General features: G+C 40.0%; 1 protein-coding gene and 1 pseudogene across 3 annotated transcripts in view; one reads left to right on the top strand and one right to left on the bottom strand.

The window, feature by feature from the left end:
* The window catches only part of LOC149451743 (poly [ADP-ribose] polymerase tankyrase-2), a 94,767-nt gene that overhangs the window by 73,310 nt on the left and 1,052 nt on the right, over positions 1 to 20,405 (bottom strand). The window lies entirely within an intron of this gene.
* LOC149451744 (zinc finger protein 862-like) lies at positions 7,416 to 19,417 on the top strand (annotated as a pseudogene).

Here is a 20,405-nt window from a genome sequence, read left to right as displayed (position 1 = left end):
TTAGTCGGGAAACAGGCTATCACATTTGGAGAGACCCTACAATCTGTTTTAAAAAGTAAAAAAAAAAAAAAATTAAAAAAAGTACAAATCCCCTCAAAAATTAAAAATTTAAAAACCAATAATAGTTATAGTTTTTTCTGTTGCTGTCGTTACTGTTCTACTGTTTTATTGTTACGGTTTTATTGTTAACCATTGCGGTTATCTTTGCAGGAATGCCATTCAGCTGCAGTACCAACCTGTTTATTCTGATAGCAACAGAAACTTGCTCTCAGAATATACATAAGTCAGTGTGGGCAGAGCTGTTGGATGAAATATTTCATCCACAGTTAAAAAAAAAAGATCATATATGCCGAAGCATGGGGGACTGGGGTGGCCAGTGGGTGGGTGGCCCCTATGCCTCGGCATATATATTATATAATATTTTCTGGCACATTTCATGTGTGCCCATCATTAGAAGTGGGTGGATGCAGGGCGGTATATTCTAATGGTGGGCATACCACACAATTTTTCTGGCAGAGATTTCCTCTCTTTTTTCCCCCCATTCACCCCGCAGGCTGCATTAAAAAATACAACAAAACAGCATATATACCAAACAAGGACCAGCGACGTACTGGTACATCGCTGGACTTTGAGTGGTTCTACCAGGATGGTGCCTGGTATTTTTTTTTCAGCCGGCGATCGACTTTCATGTAAAAGCAATCCTAGTAGCTAATTAGCTGCAGGATTTCTTTTACAAGCAGCGGAGAAGATGCCCCCCCTCCCCCGCTGCATTCCTGGCCTTCTCGGGCAGTCCCGTGCCATTGGGGGAACCTGAGAATGCAGCCAGTGTTTCTGCCAGCTGACCATAGAGCTGATTGGAGATGGTATGGTGCCAATCATCTCTAGTCTAAGAAATCGGAAGCTACGAGCATTTCATCACTTCAGTTTCACAGGATATAAACAGCGCCATTTGTAAATTGGGAAAGCATCTGATCACACCGATCCGGAAGAGATTAGATAGTGTAAGGGAAGAGTAGATATCTAGACTCTAATAGACCCCAGATTTATCAAAAAAGAATATATGACAATGCCCATTGAAGTTATAGGGGGATATTTGCATCCCCTGTGATAGCATTAAAAGTGATCCAAAAAAAACCCAAAACAAAACAAAAAAAAAAACACCCCATGCATGCGAGGTATCACCGCAAACGTCAGATCAAGGGCAGTGATTCTAGCACTAGACAACCTCTGTAAATCTAAAATGGTAGCCTGCAAAGGCTTTTAAAGAGTTGCCTATGGATATTAAAAATGTATGCAGTTTGTCGCCATTACACGGGGCATGCACAGTTTTAAAGCATGTCATGTTTAGTATCTATTTACTCGGCATACCATCATCTTTTATACCTTACCAAATAATTGGCCAATATATTGTGTTTTTGTGCATTAAAAAGTAAAAAAAAAATTTTTCCCCCAAAAAACGAGACATAAAAAATTGCAGCACCCATTATTTTATTTACTAGGGTGTCTGCTTTAAAAATATATAATGTTTGGGGGTTCAAAGTAATTTCCTAGCAAAAAATAAATATTTTTTTTTCATGTGAACAAAAAAAGACAGAAAAGGCCTGGTCTTCAGGTGGTTAGAAGAGTGAGTCATGTATGGCATAAACTTCTGATGGGCATAAAATGCCCCCATCCCCCAAAATGACCCCTTTTTTGGAAAGTAGACACCCCAAACTATTTGCTGAAAGGAATGTGGAGTCAATAGAAGAATAATTTTTTTACAAGTTTTTGGAAAATGACAAAAAAAAACATTTTTTTTTTAAACACAATTGTCATTTAAATGATTTACTGCTCACACATGCCATGGGTATATGTGGAATTACTACCCAAAATAAATTTTGCTACTTACCACACGTGAGAGACTTTTTTCTAGCCAAGTACAGGACCCAAAAATCCAATAAGCACCTTCAGGCTTTTAAAAGGCTTTATTTCCTCATTACACTTCCTGACTACCTATTAGTTTCGGAGGCCCTGGAATGCCAGGATAGCACCAAACACCCCCAAATGACCCCTTTTTGGAAAGTAGACACCCCAAACTATTTGCTGAAAGGAATGTGGAGTCAATAGAATAATTTTTTTACAAGTTTTTGGAAAATGACAAAAAAAAACATTTTTTTTTTTAAACACAATTGTCATTTAAATGATTTACTGCTCACACATGCCATGGGTATATGTGGAATTACTACCCAAAATAAATTTTGCTACTTACCACACGTGAGAGACTTTTTTCTAGCCAAGTACAGGACCCAAAAATCCAATAAGCACCTTCAGGCTTTTAAAAGGCTTTATTTCCTCATTACACTTCCTGACTACCTATTAGTTTCGGAGGCCCTGGAATGCCAGGATAGCACCAAACACCCCCAAATGACCCCTTTTTGGAAAGTAGAAGCTTCAAGGAATTTGATAAGAATGGTGAGTATTTTGCAGATCTCGTTTGTTGCCACAAGTTTTTGGAAAATGAACAAAAACATTTTCGCTTTTTTTTTTTATACATTTTAAAACCTTGTGAGAAAAAAAAATAAGATCTGCAAAATACTCAACATGGCTCTTTTTAAATTCCTTGGGGTGTTTGGTGCTATCCTGGCATTTCAAGGCCTTAGAAACTGTGATAGGTAGTGAGGAAGTGAAATGAGGAAGTTGCGCACCTTCAGGCTTTCAAAGTGGTCATTGGCTCCTGTATTTGGCTAGGCTCCCAAAGTCTCACACATGTGGTATCCCCATACTCGGTAGAAGTAGCAGAATGTATTTTGGGGTGTAATTACACATATACCCATGGCTTGTGTGAGCAAAAAACAAACCAAAAAAAAGTTTTCAAAAAACTTGTGGAAAAAAAATCTTCCATGGACTCAATATGCCTCTCAGCAGATAGCTTAGGGTGTCTACTTTCCGAAAAGGGGTCATTTGGGGGTGTTTGTATTGTCCTGATATTTTAGGACCTCAGGAAATGAAAATAGGAAATCATAAAGTAAAAGCTTCCACCCCCAGCCCCAGGTACCCACCTGTTCCTCCAGGTGGGTACGACATTGCATGACCGTGCAATTACCAGTTGAAATAGTGCAGCGCCGAATAGTGCTGGTCAGGAAGGGGGGTAAATCTTTAGGAGGGCAAGTGGTTAAAAGAAGCCTGGATATGAACAAGCTTTACATTGTGTAAAAACCAGTTACACAGGTCTGGGGTGTTCAAGCAAATCGAGTGGGGGCTGATTAGAGAGGTTTAAATGGAAAAATTGTAGATCTATATTTGTAGGGACTGCACCACAAAATTCCAAAATAAATCCTCACAGTAGCTGCTATTCTCTATGGGGTAACCATCGAAACCTGGAATAATAAATATGGAACAGCGCGAACTGCGCTCTCCACAACATCCAACTGTATCTTACATATGTGCCATTCTTCTAAAAGTGCAATGTGCTAAAAATGTGCAAATACAATATCATATATATAACAACCACCTGTGAAAAGGTGCAAAATATTCAGTTATATAAAAACTTTCCCTTTTAAATAATACATAAAATCTATCCTATATTTCTTTTATTTCACAAAAGAAAAAAAGTGCTTCATACAGCAAAGTGCTAAACACTGTATATAGACATAACATACAATGGTGCCTTCATAAAGTGCAAGGATACCTCTATCTCAGCAATACTTAAATTATACCATCTGTCATTCAATATTACTCCATATCATCAGAATGTGCTCTAGTGTCCATAACTGAAAAAAGTCCGCTTATGAAGATAAACTTCTGCGTAAAAAGAAATAGCAAGCTCCCTTGAGGTAAAAATGGAAATCCGCTATGCACAAAAAGGTAACCAATAACACCTTATATCATAAATTGTATACAGGGAGGTGCAGCGCTAAAAAATTAGAATGCCAATAAATCAATATAAATATCCAGAATAATTCATAAAAATAAAATTAAATAAATGAGTAAGACAGTTCAAAGGTGACTCTTGTGCTCTGGTAAAACAAGACAGGTATCTGTGCGAATGGTGATGTAAGTAATGCGCACTCACCGGACATGCATATTAAATGCACCTTATAGTAATAATCCAGATGTCATCACAAGGGGGGTCAGGAATTAGAAGGTCTTTCCTCTAAGGGATGATGGATCATCAGACAGGATCCTTAGGGCTTAACAGGTGATCCACGTCTCCCGGGGTTCCCCTTTAAGGGGTTAACCTGGTATTGCTCTCTAGGTAGGCAGATTTCCACTATGGATGTATGATCCGTCCAGAGGTGATGTATCTGTAAATTCAAAGAGCTCGTCCAGGGGCTAGGAACAAGGATACGCCCATAGTGTAATAGGTGATGTTGAAATTTTAATAAATCATTCAGTAAAGATGCATCATAGAGAATATAAAAGTATTGGTGATCACATAGGGACTAACCGTCCTGTATCAAAAGATGGCCGCTGGAGCTTCAAGTTGCTCCGGCGGCGTGATGTGGCTCCTCCTAATGCATATGAATGCATTCTGGATATTTATTTTGATTTATTGGCATTCTAATTTTTTAGCGCTGCACCTCCCTGTATAGAAGATAAACGTCTGCCCCAAAGCACCACTCCTTTCCTGACTGGCCTGGGATGCAAGTTCGGATAAAGCCTTAGTATGGATGGGAGACATCTCACGCCATTTTTCCTCATTTGTAATTTCCACGAACAGCTGATGACACATTACATTAGCACGTTTTCACTAATAAAACACTGCATAACTAATAGAGTTATTTTGTGAATGCCAACGTTTTTGTTTGTAAATGCTGTGCGGTATCTTGGATGCGGTAGGATATCGCTTTGTGAACTGTCCCCAGTGCATTTTAAAAGATGGAATACATTAAGCAAACCCTATACATGTACATGTCTGTACATGTCCAAGCAGCAATCCTAGCCATAGTAGAGCACACTGGTCTGTGACTTTTACCATACAAAAAAACTGCTGTCAGAGAGGTTAGAACAAGCAATATATCTAGGCGAGTCCAACTGATGTTATGAATTAACCACTTCAGCTCCAGAAGATTAACCCCCTTTATGACCAGGCCATTTTTTGCTATACGGCACTGCGTTACTTTAACTGACAATTGCACAGTCACGCAAAGCTGTACATAAGTCAAATTTATATAATTTGTTTTCCACAAATAGAGCTTTATTTTTATGGTGTTTGATAATCACTGGGGGGGGGGTTATGCTATAAACCAAGTGAAAAAAATCTAATTTCTTCATAAATGTAGTCCAAAATTTATTCTGCTACATATTTTTGGTAAAAAAAAAATCCCAATAAGCATATATTGATTGGTTTGCGAAAACTTATAGCATCTACAAACTATGGTATATATACACACACTGGAATTTTTTTTTTTTTTTTAATTCTAGTAAATGGCGGCGATCAGCAACTTATAGCAGGACTGCGATATTGCAGCAGACAGTTTAATACTGACACTGTGTGAACCAGTGACATTAATACAGTGATCAGTGCTACAAATATACATTGTCATTGTATTAATGACACTGGCTGGGAAGGGGTTAAACATCTAAAGTGATCAAAGGGTTAACAGTGTGCCTAGCCATGTGTTTTCGGTACACAATGTGCTTTTACTAGGCAATCTGCTAGATTTTCTTTCCCTGCTCTGCAGGTAAAGAAAATCTAGCAGATCGCCGCTGACAGATCGCAGCTCTGCCTTGTTTACATTGACAAGAGCTGTGTTCTGCCAGTCTCCTTGGAGATCAACAGATGCTGGAGCTCATCCATTGGCCGGCAACTGTTGATCGGCTCCTGTTGAGTCCAATCACAGCAGAAGCGGTGCTCCAGCAGCAAGCGCATGCCACCTATGGCAGAAGTGCAAAATCACGTTTATATACATGATTTTATACAGAACACCCGCCTTGTAGCAGTAAATCTGCTAAAGGGTGGACGGCAAGTGGCAAAAAAAAAAAAAAGCAAGAAGCCCTACAGTTTAAGAACTTGCAGGTCTATTAATGGCTGCATTATAAAATGCTAACACTTCCACAACACCCTAAGGCCCCTTTCATATGGGCATCATCCAGTCATATTTTTTCAAAGAAAAAAATGGATTCAGTTTACAGATCATGTCCGTTTACTTCAGTTTTTACATCAGTTTACATACATTTTTACTTAGTTGTTGCAGAGACCAATCAGAGGTGTAAAATGTATAAAAAAAAAATGTTTCTTGCCTAAAAACAAACTGAATGGATGGTATCCGTTAAAATCCATTCCAATGGATCTGGATGTACGCTTGTCGGTTTAAAAAAAAATGGACTGAAACGAACACGGATGGTTATCCATTCACATCCGTTGGCCCATAGAAATACATTGCTTTCCGGTTTTCATCCGTAAACAGATGGATGAAAAAAAGAGATAGTATGACTGTGTGAAAGTGGCCTTAGGGACCATTCAGTATACACATCTACAGAACCAGAATGTGGCATCTTGCTGGCAGAAAGAACCTGCGTTAACATTACACGTATGCATGTAACATTTGTATGCGGACAGTGGTAATCCACCCTCTGCTTAGGGCCAACATGTTAATATTAAAACAGTATGTAACCAGGGGCTGATTACATGCTATTGATTTTGACTGATCGATTCTAAGGACTATTTATATTAGTGGTGCACCAAAATGAAAATTCTGGTGCCGAAACCGAATATTCAACATGCAATTGGCCAAAAACGCACAGTTTTTAAAAATGAATATATATTTTTTGGAAAAAGATGCTTGAATTAAAAAAAAAAAAATATATATATATATACCCCAATTTTTTTTGTAAAATATGAAAGAGGATGTTACGGCGAGTAGATACCCAACATGTCACGCTTTAAAATTGCGCACACTTGTGGAACGGCGTGAAACTGCAGTACTTAAAAATCTCTGTGGATGATGCTTTAAAAAGTTCTGCAGGTTAGAAAGTGTAAAGTTAGGGAAGTTCTAGTGTGAGAATTATAGCTCTGACGTTCGCGGCAATACCTCACGTGTGTGGTTTGAACACCATTTACATATGTGGGCATGGCCTACGTATGCATTCACCACTATGTGCGAGCACGGGGGCACTTTAAACTTTTTTTTTTTTAAATTTATGTTATGTTTTGTTTTTTTTGCACGGTTCCTTTAAAAAAAATGTTTAATCACTTTCATTCTTATCACAAGGAATGCATGCTTCCCTTGTGATAGAAATAATTAGTGACAGGTCCTCTGTATGGAGAGAAGTGGGGTCAATAGGACACCACATCTCTCCTTTGCAATGTAAAGCATTGGATAAAAAAAAAAAAAATGGTCAGAACGGGAAGTGACATCACTCCAGTCCTCCAAGGGCATAGAGAGTGGTGGCCATCTTTCCTTCACTCATCTCTATGCCCAGTGATGCGATCAATGGTTTCCCAGGTAAGGCTGAGAACTACCGAGCGGCGGCCAGCAGGCAGTGAGGTGCGGTGTTTTTCGACACCTGTATCGGTGCTTTGTTTCATTTCGGCCGATGGCCGGAAGGGGTGTTTTCAGCTGAAACGTTTGCCACCGAAATGCTGGTGCATCCCTAATTTATATAATGCCAACAATCTGCTCAGTGTTTTACAATATTCAAGTAGATAATGCAGTCCACTGTACATTGCAATTCAAGAACTGGCTGAAGTCATTCTGCTCATGCGTCACTGCACATGACTGATATGTGTTGTCTAAAATTGTATTGCAACTATTGTCTACCTTATTTCTGTAAAGCACTGAACAAACTGACAGCACTAAATAAATAAATATCAGTTGTGTACAGTCGGTGTCACAAGCACCACTAGCAAAACCCTGTTGAAAATGACATCTCGGCCCTGAGCAGTGGCCAGTAGGGTGCCTTAACTCTGTACACTGTTTGCATGTAAACGTTCACACAAATAAAAAGCATACAGTATAAATAAACACTTAAACGTGTGGCCTCAATGTAGCGGTGTTCTGAATTTTATTGGCTACTTTCACACTGCTTCATTACATATGCATTTTTGCTGGCTTTCCAGTACATTTTGCACCTGTGAAGAAAAAAAAAACAAAAAACCGCAGGTGCATTTTTGATGCGTTTTCTATTTCAATGGGGAGGTGCGTTGTTGGTGCGATTTTTTTTACCGCTCCAAACATGCACCAAAAATGCTGCTTGCAGGACTTTGAGAAATAACAGACGACTGATGAGTGTTGAAAGTTCAATAGGATTTAATGGTGTCGCATTTTTCTTCTGTTTTTTTTTAACACGCAAAAATGGAAGAAAAACTGGTCAGTGTGAAAGCAGCCTTACTCTGCTAACCGCAACATGACATTACGCTGCCAGGCGCAGCGGTCTCAAAGGAGTTTGTATACTGCTGTGTACAGATGCATTCAAAACTAGACACTGTACACATCTGCACACAGTTTTTTTTTTTCAAACACTTGGAGTATGACCCTAAAACAAAAGAAAAAAATCCAGCGGAAATTCCAATTTAATGAACAGTTTTCAATGGCTGATGATGCCCAACCAATACACAGAATGAGAATACCAAAGTTGTATGTTGCAGGAAAATTATATGTAACAATAATACATTACATTTATATGAAACAAAGTAAATAAAGATAATTACAAAATGCAACCTATAGGTACTTTGACAGTAGTATCTTGTCCAAAGAAAAGTGTCAGCAAAAAAAAGAGCTTAAGGGAATATAGGCAATTCTCCCAGCTATTAGACGAACCACAAAATCAATAAAAAGCAATGAACTAAAATAGTTTCTTGAAGCAAAAGCCTGACAGATATTGATTTTATGATCCATAAACAAATGTCATTACAGATTTAATCTTTCATGGAGTTAATAAAAACTCTGCACACAAAAACGACAGAGCAAACTCAGCAGCCCCAACTTCTATCATAAAACTACGGTTTAAATTAAAAAAAAAAAAAACATTGCAGCAAAACTGTTTACTATATACAATAATAGTTATTTACTATATACAAACCACTACTCAAGTCTACTATGCAACTGTAAAACAAATATCTACTAAATCTATATTCTAAAAACATATTTAAAGTGGTGCTGAAGGTATTTACCTTGATGCATTCCATGGAGGGACCACAAGGGCCTGCGGGGGACCCGAGTAAAGAAAATTGGGGCTGATCTGTGCAAAATCATTGCACAGAGCATGCAAGTATATCATGCTTGATATATATATTTTTTTTTTAATCTGAACCTTTAGTATCAATTTAACGGGTTAACCACTTCAATACCGCTGTATACACATGTCCTGGTATTGAAGTGGTCACTAGGATCATGACTGTAGCTGCAGTCATGATCTTGGTATTGTTTTTTTTTAGGTCTGGCGATTCTGCACATTGTAAAAGTAATCCTGGACTACTTTTACAGGCAGCGAAAGGAGGTTCCCTCTCCCGCCATCGCCTTTACAGACTGTACCGAGCATTGGTTGCCATGGACACAGTGAGGGTAACCGATGGTTTTGGTTTATTTTTTTACAAGTCGTTATCAGCTTACGAAGCTGCAGATCAAAACCAATATTGTTGCTTTGGAGGCCAGAGGAGAAATATGAGGTCTCATGGACCCCAGATGTCTCCATAAGGAGGACCTGTCCAGCACCGATTTAACCATTGGGAGGGCAGGCAGGATGTTCTCCCAGCACAGCCATAAAACTGACATTAGGATGGATGTACACTCATGCCTAGCATGGCCAGTTTGAAACAGGAAAGTGGGGGGACTGGCAGGATCACCAGGTATTTCAAACGAGGGAGACAATACAAAAAACAGGGTAATCTTTAAAACAAAGTACATGGTACAGAAGACACATCAGGAATATAAAATGTTGGGGTAATAATTTAAGCCAGTAATCAGATGGAGGGGGCTGGAAGGTAGACTACTTTTATCATGGAGTTGGGCTTCAAAGCTGGCTGTACATTTGCAGAATTTTGTTTATAAATTTCCATTTTAGGAACGTATGCTTGATTTTCATCAAGTTATTGAATATAGTGATGAAAATTTTTGTAGAAACATTCATTTGTACATCCACTAGTGTATGTAAGCTTTAGTGAGTTTTTAAACATTTTGTTTAGCCACTACATGTCACGAAAATACAATAGGTACTCCTTGCTGATCTATTTTCAAAAGGTAGAAATGAACCAGTCCTGTCACTCTTCTACTTCCTTCACTTCTTAACCACTAACCTAGTACAAAAAATGTACAAAACGTGAGAATCAGATGTCACAAAACTTGATATAGGATCCAACAAGTGATGAATGAATGATACAGATGACAGCACTGGAAGATATACCATCCAAAACAGCACATCAACAACAGCTCGCACATTTCAATCCTGACAGGATCTTTTCAAACCATTAAAACTGTAAACATCACTCATGCATACATTCCATCTCTAAACTACAGAATTTTACCCAAGTCAGACATGATCATTCTGTGGTTAACACACACAAAAAAAACAAAAAAAAAAACACTTCATGAAAATAAAATTACATAAAAGCTGTGCTATCATCAATTACATGAAATCTAAAGCCAGTTACACACAGGCCGAAAATTGTCTGAATAAGGAACCATCCGACCTTTAGTCTTATTCCATGGTAACAGACTATACCTGTGAATGTGTATCTATATTAACAGCTACCCCACCACCCTATAGCAGATATACTGCTGCAGGGGAGCGCAAAATCACACTAATAAATTTATATATATATATATATATATATATATATACATACATATATATACACACACACACACACACACACACACTATTTCAGGGTAGGGGGCACGCGCGAGCCCTACCCGTGCCGTCGTTCACAGCCGCGGCTGTCAATCACCGAATAGTCACATAAAGCAGGGCTCAACAAAGCGCCAGGTCGCCCTGGTGTCTAGAATGATCATCCTTGCACCTGGGCTACACTCCAGCAGAGGTCCTGTGTGTAATCAACCTCCCCATGTGCCGCTCCCCCCCCAACCACCACAGGTGCGCAGACACAGCTGTCAGTAATTGAGGCCGCGGTTTTGCAGCCTGCTGGAACTAGATACATTGCTCACTCTCTGTTATGGGAAATGCCCTTACAAAGCTTACATGGGAATCGGCTCCCTCCTCTGCTGGGTAGGGCTGTGACTGATGGCACAGACAGCCTCCCACATCTTCCCAATGTGACAGCTGGGTTGAGGTTGAAGGCATGCTTTCAATCCTGCCGGTGAGTACATGTGGAGCAGCTGTTCCTATTTGATACACAAGTGCATTATCTTTAATTTTCTCTAGTCCTACCACAACACAGCCCAGGATGGTATGAGGTGCATGGTCACTGGATCTCCCTTCAATCCACCTTGCTTGCACTGTCCCTCGTTAGTGATCCTCTGCCCATTAATGCATATGGTGGCCAGGTGACTGGCTGTGACGCTGCCTAATGTGTCCTACTGGGGTTTGTGGCTGGGAGTCTGGAAGTGCTGTGCCTGCCATTCCTTTCACAGGGACGCGGACATTATATTACCAAGGCAGGTTTTTTTTTGTTTTGTTTTTTTAAATTTAACCCTGCTACAGGGAAGCAGCAATCTGGCACTTCCAGCTCTAGCACATTAGCACATGCCAATCAGTGGGTCATGGTTGGGGTCAGCCAATCTGAGGTGTGTCAGGTTGCCCACCGCACTATCACAGTCCTGCTATCAGTCACTGATCGCTGCCATTACCAGCATAAAAACAATAAAATTTCCAGTATATATACACACACCAGTTTGTAGACTATAACTTTCACGCAAACCAATCAATATACACCTATTGGGATTTTTTACCAAAGACATGTAGCAGAATACATTTGGGGTTTTTTACCCAACGTTTTCTGTCTTTGTTTATAACGCAAAAATTTCAAAAAAACCGCAGGTGCTCAAATACCACCAAAAGAAAGCTCTATTTGTGTAAAAAAAAAAAAAAAAAAAGGGACAAATTTAATTTGAGTACAGTATTGCATGACCATGCAATTGCCGGTTAAATTAACAGTGCTGAATATGCTTTAAAGAAAAAAATATATAAAAATAGAGAACAGTACCTTTTGGAGACCAAGCCGTTAAGTAATAACATGTATTAAAACACAAACAGCTTTGTTTAGGAATTCAGAAAAAAATGAAACGTGTCGCAAAAGCTGTGACGCCAGAAGATGCAAAACAACTGCGAATGACAAATTTCTTTGCAAAGACTTCTTGTTCAGAAAGTGCAGTGCAACATGCTACCGCAAAATCAAACTGCACAAGAGAAGAACCACCAGCAGAGAAGTCCCCTTCAACAAGTCACCCTCAAAATGATGGAAGGACATTTAAAGCAAGATTGGTGCAAGGAATTCACATGGCTTAAATCTGACCATAACACAAGTACAGCCATATGTGAGATTTGTGCCTCCTTCCCTGGCATTGCTGACCACACATCCAAGACTGTGAAAGGGTTCTCAGGACCATTTAAACTGGAGGCCTTCAAAGAACATGGAAAGTCTCTCCAGCATGAAAAATGTGTAAAAAGCCAAACATGCCCTGTTGGCTCCAGAAGCTACGCCATTGGCTGCATGAGTTATGAAAATGGATCAAGGGATGTTCAACCACATGAAAATTCTATTTAATATGGCCAATTATATTGCAAAAAAAAAAAAAACAAACCATATACAGACTTTGAAGGCTTGTTAGAGCTGACAGGGAAACTAGCTGTTGCTATGAGAAAGTATATGAGAGAGCAGTATGCAAATGAGAAGAAATGCAAGGAATTCATCTCAAATATTGCAACTGTAATCCGGAAAGAACTCATCTGTGAGCTAAAGGAGGCAAAATATGTATGTTTGATGTTAGATGGATTGACTGTCAGATACGTCAAGAACAATAGGACCAAAGAAGTATTTCTATCAGTCCTACCTCTTGAAATGGTTACTGCACAGGGGACCTTAGAAACCATCACTACAGATCTGAAGACACATGGTCTTTCAGATTGGCTTTCTTCAAGCAAGCTGATTGGAATTGGTACAGATAGTGCTGCAAGTGTGATTGGAGCAGAAAATGGACTGATACAGAAAGTACGTCAAAATCTCAGCCATGTAATTGGCACTTTGTTGCACACATTAAATCTAAATGTATTAAGCTCAGTGAAAAACAGAAAATGCATTGGTTACCGTGACTCTGTTTTAACCACTTCAATACCGGGCACTTTTACCCCCTTCCTGCCTAGGCCAATTTTCAACTTTCAGTGTTGTTGCACTTTGAATGACAATTGTGTGGACATGCAACACTGTACCCATTAAAAAAAAAAAAAAAAGTGTTCTTTTTTTCAAACAAATAGAGCTTTGGTGGTATTTAATCACTTGCCCTCCAGAAGATTTACTCCACCTCATTACCAGGCCATTTTTTGCTGTTTGGCACTGCGCTATTTCAACTGGTAATTGTGCGGTTGTGCAATGCTGTACCCAAACGAAATGTATGTCCTTTTTCACACAAATGGAGCTTTCTTTTGGTGGTATTTGATCACCTCTGCGGTTTTTACTTTTTGCGCTACCAAAAAAAGACCGAAAATTAAAAAAAAAACAAACTATATTTTTCACTTTTGGTTATAAAAAATATCCAATAAACTCAAAGTTAGTTAGAAATTTAGGCCAAAATGTACAGTTGTGACCAAAATTATTCAACCCCCAATGCTGTAAAGGGGTTTAGGGACTATAGTGTACATTTGGAATTGTATTCAGAATCAAATCCTACAAGGACGTTGTAACTACCCAAATGCAACTAAAATGACATCAATTGTTTATGTAATACAGTAGTAAATGGTTCTTATGTGGTTTCTTCATTGCCACAATTATTCAACCCCTTAAAGACTACCACTCTGAAGAACAGAGGTTCATACAGGTGCTTTCCATCAGGTATTGAAAACACCTGTGGATGTCACCGAGCAGCAATCAAGCATAATAAGCACCAATTAGGCAGCTTTAAAATGACTGTGATACTCAGCTCCTTCTAGACATTTACTGGTGTGGTTACAAACATGGTGAAGGCAAGAGAATGGTCCAGGAAGACAAGAGAAGAGGTGATTTCTCTTCACAGGAAGGGCAATGGCTATAAGAAGATTGCAAAGATGTTAAACATACCAAGAGACACCTTAGGAAGCATCATTCGCAAATTCAAGGCAAAGGGCACTGTTGAAACGCTACCTGGTCGTGGCAGAAAGAAGATGCTGACTTCGACTGCTGTGCGCTACCTGAAGCGTAGAGTGGAGAGAAGTCCCCGTGTGACTGCTGAGGAACTGAGAAAAGATTTGTCAGATGTGGGTACAGAAGTTTCAGCCCAGACAATAAGACGCACACTGCGTAATGAAGGCCTCCGTGCCAGAACTCCCAGGCGTACCCCCTTGCTGTCTCCAAAGAATAAGAAGAGTCGACTGCAGTATGCCAAAAGCCATGTGGACAAACCACAAAAGTTGTGGGATAGTGTTCTGTGGACTGATGAAACAAAATTAGAACTGTTTGGGCCCATGGATCAACGCTATGTTTGGAGGAGGAAGAACAAGGCCTATGATGAAAAGAACACCTTGCCTACTGTGAAGCATGGTGGAGGGTCAATCATGCTTTGGGGCTGTTTTGCTTCTGCAGGTACAGGGAAGCTTCAGCGTGTGCAAGGTACCATGAATTCTCTTCAGTACCAGGAGATATTGGATGGAAACGTGATGCAGTCCGTCACACACCTGAGGCTTGGGAGACGTTGGACCTTTCAACAGGACAATGATCCCAAGCATACCTCCAAGTCCACTAGAGCATGGTTGCAGAGGAAAGGCTGGAACATTTTGGAGTGGCCATCGCAGTCACCAGACTTAAATCCGATTGAGAACCTCTGGTGGGACTTAAAGAAAGCAGTTGCAGTGCGCAAGCCTAAGAATGTGACTGAACTGGAGGCCTTTGCCCATGAAGAATGGGCGAAGATACCCGTAGATCGCTGCAAGACACTTGTGTCAAGCTATGCTTCACGTTTAAAAGCTGTTATAACTGTAAAAGGATGCTGTACTAAGTACTAAGATTGAATGTCACTTGGGGGTTGAATAAAACTGATAATGCTGTGAGCACAGAAAAGACATTTGTGGTTATTTCATTATAACTGTTATGTTATATTTGTCTGACCTACAAGTGCCTCTTTAATGTAAATGTAAGCAAGATGACTGAATGATCAAAAGCAATGTCAAACTGGCCAAAACACTCAATTTCAGTGGGGGTTGAATAATTTTGGTCACAACTGTATTCTGCTACATGTCTTCAGTAAAAAAAAAAAATCTCAATAGATGTATATTAATTGGTTTGTGTAAAAGTTATAGAGTCTACAAACTATGGTATATATATTGGCATTTACGTAGCTTTTACTTTCTGACTGCCTATCACATTTCAGGAGGTGCTAAAATGCCAGGGCAGAGAAATCTGGGGTCTATTAGACTCTAGACACCTCCTCTGCCTTACATCATCTGATCTCACCAAGATCGGTGTGATCAGATGCTTTCCCAATTTACAAATGGCACTGTTTATATCCTGCGAAACTGAAGTGATGAAATGCTTGTAGCGTCTGATTTCTTAGACTATAGAGATGATTGAAGTCATTCTGGTCTCTGATCAGCTCTATAGTCAGCCAGCGGATCTGCCAGCTGCATTCTCGGATTCCCCTGTGGGACAGGAGAGCCCAGGAAAACTGTGGAAGGTAGCAGGAGGGGGGTTGGGGTTGTCCCTTCCCGCTGCTTGTAAAAACAATTCAGCAGCTAACTGGCCACTAGGATTGCTTTTAAATGAAAGCCGGCCGCCAGCTGAAAAAAACAATACCAGGATGATGCCTGTAGCTGCAGGAGTCATTCTGGTATAACCACTCAAAGCCCAGCGACGTACCAGTACATTGTTGGTCCATGTTGGGTATATATGTAACAGCAGAGAACATGGACATATGATGAATCAGGTCTGTGGATCAATATGACCGTAATTCATTCTTTTTTGTAATGCCCATATTGAATGTAAGTCCCAAAAAAGTTTTAAATTCAGAAACTGATAGGTTTCCATGCAAATTGTCTGGCAAGAGCTGAATTTGAGTGGGCAGCGATTGTTGTTTATATAAATTGCCTTGGCCCACAATCAATTGGTACAAATCTTCCGTGAAAAACAGCGAAGGGGCTAAAGTACTGGCAGTGAATGGGGCCGATCCTGCTAACACTGCATTTTTAGGGACATTATAAAAAAGGAGCACTAGTATAGTTCTGTTTGTGATCAATATATTGATCTGTACAAACACTGTACTAGTAATGGCGGTGATCAGTGACCTATAATGTACAGGCAATCTAACACTAGCTGACCGTGGCTGGGAGGGGCGCCAACTAACCCTGACATTATCGGATGTCGCTAGTGGCAGGAATACAGTGCTCAGTGAAAAATTCTATATACTGATACTGTATTAGTGGCATTGGCTGGGTGACGGGGTGATCAAAAGGTTAAGAGGGGCAATCAAAGGGTTAAATGTGCTAATCGACCGTGTGTGTAAAATGTAATGCTTTTACTCGGTGCATTGTTCTCTCCCGGATCGACCGGAAAGAGAAAAATTTTCAGTATGGTATTCTTTTTTTAACCTTAATTTTTTATACTTTTATCAGAATAGTACAGTGTTACATGAAGGGTTGATCAGGGATTTTTTTTTTTGTATTTTTACACTTTGCTTTGCAAGAGAAATGAAGATCATTTATCCTGCAATGCAATGCTTGCTGTCATGAATCTAACTCATTCATAAACTGTCATTAGTTACGTTTTTGGCAGCTCAAGATAGTGATCTGTGATTGGCTAGAGCTGGTCACATGGTACAGGGTGCTGTGACTGGCCCCGTGTATCATGTGACAGCTGTGGCCTAATCACAGCTCACTAGGAAGAGAAGCAGAGCTGTTATGAATGAAATAGATTCATAACAGCTTTGCTTACATTGTGATCATGTGATCACAGTCCAGTCCGGGTCCAGTTCACAGGGATCTTTATTGCGCTGTCGCAGTGGGGGAGCGCTGTGCGCCCGCCCCCTTGTGTTGGTAGAGCCAGAGCGATGTACGGGTACGTTGCTTTGCCTGTAGCTGCCGCCCGGCCGCAGTACACTGCAAACGGGAAGCGGTTAATCACCACTGATTTTTTTTTCTTTTTTGCTAAAACAAAAAAACCTGAAACTTTTGAAAAAAAACACAAACTTTTTTTCTTAATTTCTGTTATAAAATTTTGCAAATAAACATTTCTTCATAAATTTAGGTCAAAATGTATTCTGCTACATTTCTATGGTGAAAATACCCCAAATTAGTGTACATTATTTAGTCTGTAGGAAAGTTATAGAGTTCACAAACCATGCTATATATATCTGACAATCGATCAGTCCTGATGTACTGATAACCCATCTCATTTCTTGAGGCCCGAAAACTCCAGGATAGTACAAATACCCCCCAACTTACCCATTTTTCGAAAATATAGAGTCCAAGGTATTCACTAAGAGGCATGGTGAGTTTTTTGGAAGTTTTTGAAAATGTAAAACTTAAAAAAATAAAATATATACATATATTTTTTTTATTTTTTTACACATTATCATTGGGCCAGTACAGTGTTTTTATATAACTGGTGTGGCGGTGATCAGGGACACTGACTGGTGACAGTATGTAAAACAAATGTAAACTTTTTTTTTTTTCCTAATTTTTATTACATAATTTTTTTAATTTTTTACTATTTTTTTTTTCAGCACACTATGACCAAAGCAATACAATGTTACCATAGTAACACTGAACTACTCTGGGCAAGTCATCAGGATTTTTTTTCTTAAACACAGATTATGAATGCGAATACCAATGTATTTCCTTGCTATTTGCAATTATTGTTACTGAATGAATGTCTGTTGTGATTAGCTGTGATTGGGCAAAACTCATGACATGATACAGATGGCTGTGATTGGCCCTGTCTGTACCATGTGACTGCTTTGACCAATCACAGCTAACACCACAATTGTATACAATGAATGGCATAACAGGAAGTCATCCATTGTATACAATTGACATGTGATCTGCTGTCACTGGTCACAGCGCTCACATGACACTGGCAGCAGGCCAGTGTAGCGATAGGTCATTGGCTGTTTCCTGTGGACACAGCCAGTGACAGGCTGCACAGCCCTGTGGTCACTGAGCAGCTCCTTTTGACAGGACGTCATACGATGCCCAGTCAGAAGGAGGAGTGTCCCGCCTTACTGTCAATCTGCTATAGGCCGGGCGGAAAGGTGTTAGAGAAGCTGTACCAAATTTAACATTCGCCCAAGAGAATGCGACAGCTGAAGCAAGTAGCTGAACGTTCTCATGAAAAAAATACATAAAATTTCAGTACTTGCATAACGTAAGATGGGTGTCAAGCAAAGTCAGTGCTCTCTCTGCACTTGTCGAAGACTGGAAATGTGTGACAATCCACCTTGGAAGTGTTGATGTAAAAAAAAATATTGGTGTTTCTGCAGTTTCATATGGTTTGTTGAAAAAACTAACAGATTTTAAATTTGTTAAAATGCTCCATTTTCTGCTTGACTACCTAGAAATTATTAGGAACCTCTCCCTTTTATTTCAAAGGGAAGCGCTTTTCTTAAGCACAATTGAGTTGCATGAGAAAAACACTTTCTTCTTTAAAATCACTCAAAGATGTGTCAAAACAGTATGAAGAGAGTTTTCTAACTGGAACATCACTCAAAGGTCTGTATCAAGATGTACAGGTGCATGGACTCAGCAATACTGCAACTTCCTTGATCCAGCATGAAAAGGACAATTTGATTCAGTATGGTGCGAAATATCTAGAAGAGCGATTTCTCATTCAGAGGAATATTGGACATTCCACAGCAGTGTTTGATACCTTTGACTGGCCATCACAAAAAGCACTACATGACTATGGTGTGGATGACATTACAGCATTGGCTCAGTATTTCCAGAAACAACTTTCACTGCCTGATATGCATGATAAATGCATGCACGCAATCCACAACGAGTGGTATGAATTTAAAGCCTTTGGAAAGGGAAAGAAACTAAGTAATCTTCTGTATTTGGCAGTTTCCAGTTTTGTGTGTGTTGCCTGTCTCAACCACATGTTGTAAGAGAGGGTTCAGCTTCATGAACAATAAGTTTAGATCATCAATGCAACATGAAAGTTTGGGTGATATGTTGATGACCAACATGAATGGACCATCAGTGAAGGATTTTGATCCTACAAAAGCTGTTGACTATTGGTACTTTATTTCTAAAAGTACAAGGCATGTTCATGGCCACAAAAAAAAAAAGTGAAAAAAAAATGACATTGCATAGAACATCTGGTACGTCATATCAGAATATATTAATTATCTGCACAAGTTAAATGCTCATGATGTTTGGTTCTAGTCTCCTTTATGTGCAAATTTACGATGTTTTTTGTTGTTGAAAATAAAGTTTTGTTAGTTTTTTAAATAAATGTCTCCTAACTTTTTTAGCTGACTCCTAGATTCCAAGCAAATTTGTCAAGCTCTGACATAAAGCCTTGCTGCCCACTAAGACTGGAGATGTCCTGTAGCAACTGGAGAAAAACAAAAAAGAGAGGTTGCACCAGTCTAATGCATTATCCAAGAGATTAATCCAATAGAAAACTACTCACAATCATAGAAGTAAAAACACTCAACAAGCCACACTTCCGTGGCCAAATAGGACAGTCTCCAAAGCACGGGGGCGCCACACCGGGGTCCCTGAAGTCTGACACGTTTCAAAGGGATAACCTAAAGTTTTGCTTTGGTTGTGCTTTTGAAACATGTCAGCCTTCAGGGACCCCGGTGTGGCCTCCCTGCGCTTTGGAGACTGGTTATCCTTTCAAAACATGTCAGCCTTCAGGGAACCCCGGTGTGCCCCCCCCCCTGTGCTTTGGAGACTGGTTATCCTTTCAAAACATGTCAGCCTTCAGGGAACCCCGGTGTGGCCCCCCCCTGTGCTTTGGAGACTGGTTATCCTTTCAAAACATGTCAGCCTTCAGGGAACCCCGGTGTGGCCCCCCCCTGTGCTTTGGAGACTAGTTATCCTTTCAAAACAGGTCAGCCTTCAGGGAGCCCCGGTGTGGCCCCCCCCCCCTGTGCTTTGGAGACTGGTTATCCTTTCAAAACACAGTCAGCCTTCAGGGACCCTGGTGTGCCCCCCCTGTGCTTTGGAGACTGGTTATCCTTTCAAAACACAGTCAGCCTTCAGGGACCCCGGTGTGCCCCCCCCCCCCGTGCTTTGGAGGCTGTCATATTTGGCCACGGTGTGGCTTGTTGAGTGTTTTTACTTCTATGCTTGTTAGTAATATTATATTGGATTTATATTACAAATCTTCTAGATAATGC

Source organism: Staurois parvus, unplaced genomic scaffold, assembly GCF_062004578.1.
Source record: "Staurois parvus isolate SC_StPar_1 unplaced genomic scaffold, SC_StPar_1.0 ptg000525l, whole genome shotgun sequence".
NCBI lineage: Eukaryota > Metazoa > Chordata > Amphibia > Anura > Ranidae > Staurois > Staurois parvus.
This window is presented reverse-complemented; position numbering and strand designations above follow the sequence as displayed.